The sequence below is a fragment of the Octopus bimaculoides genome, chromosome 7 (genome assembly GCF_001194135.2).
Source record: "Octopus bimaculoides isolate UCB-OBI-ISO-001 chromosome 7, ASM119413v2, whole genome shotgun sequence".
NCBI lineage: Eukaryota > Metazoa > Mollusca > Cephalopoda > Octopoda > Octopodidae > Octopus > Octopus bimaculoides.
Genome location: NC_068987.1, coordinates 10,988,212 through 10,989,056, shown reverse-complemented (window position 1 = coordinate 10,989,056; position 845 = coordinate 10,988,212). Strand labels below are relative to the sequence as shown.

At 37.4% G+C, this 845-nt stretch overlaps 1 protein-coding gene across 14 annotated transcripts in view; it reads right to left on the bottom strand.

Annotated features, from left to right (window-relative positions):
• LOC106882391 (trithorax group protein osa) overlaps positions 1–845 on the bottom strand; it is a 656,478-nt gene that overhangs the window by 522,101 nt on the left and 133,532 nt on the right. The window contains exon 1 of one of the 14 annotated variants that reach the window (XM_052969223.1): positions 790–845. The exons of the other annotated variants lie outside the window; for them this stretch is intronic. The gene's annotated coding sequence lies outside the window, so the exon portion shown is untranslated. The remainder of the gene's footprint in view (positions 1–789) is intronic. 14 annotated transcript variants of the gene reach the window in all.

The following is an 845-nucleotide window of genomic DNA, read 5'->3' as shown; positions in this document are numbered from 1 at the left end:
TAGTTTTGTGAGATTTGGCTGTTATTTCTAGCATGTAAATAGCCTGCTTGGTGGGGGGGGGGAGTGAAATTTTCCAAAAATTTTTTTTTCAGAATCGGAAGCTCCATAGCCTAAAACGTGGGATTCCGTTAAAAAAATTAATAAATAAGGGGGGGGAGGTTCAGATTACATATAGTCCATCTCTACCTATATATATATATATATATACATATATATATTCACATATATACGACGGGCTTCTTTCAGTTTCCGTCTACGAAATCCACTCACAAGAATATTTCATTTTTGTTTGGTTTGTAAGTTCTTGATGTGAACCGGTTGATATATATATATATTTTGTTGTAATATCTCGGCGAGGTGACATTTGTGTCGATAATAAACATACATTTAATACACGGAAAATTATTTAAAGTTTTGAATTGAGGAAAAACAAAAAGAAAGCTAGTGGAATAAGTTTTTATGTTGCAAGGAAGGAAGGAAAATGGAAAAAAAACAGGGGGGGGGAACAAGTGCGTGTGAGAGAGAGAGAGAGAGAGAGAGAGAGAGAAACCCGCAGAGGAAAATTGTTGGCGATTGACAACGTGGAGTGAAGAAAGGAAAAGAAAAGAGTAAAAAGGAACATAAAGAAAACATGAGCGAAATAGGAAGAACTTGTCAGAACAGTCGTAGTTCTCACACACACACGCGCGCGCGTACGCACGAACACATACACTCACGTACGCGCGCGCGCACAGTGATTTTAGTAAAAATGAGAGAGAGAGAGAAAGAAAGAAGGAAAAATGATCAGACCTGGATAAGTTGTTGTCTTCGCAGTTAAGAATAAAGTTTACATACAACAAGCTCTC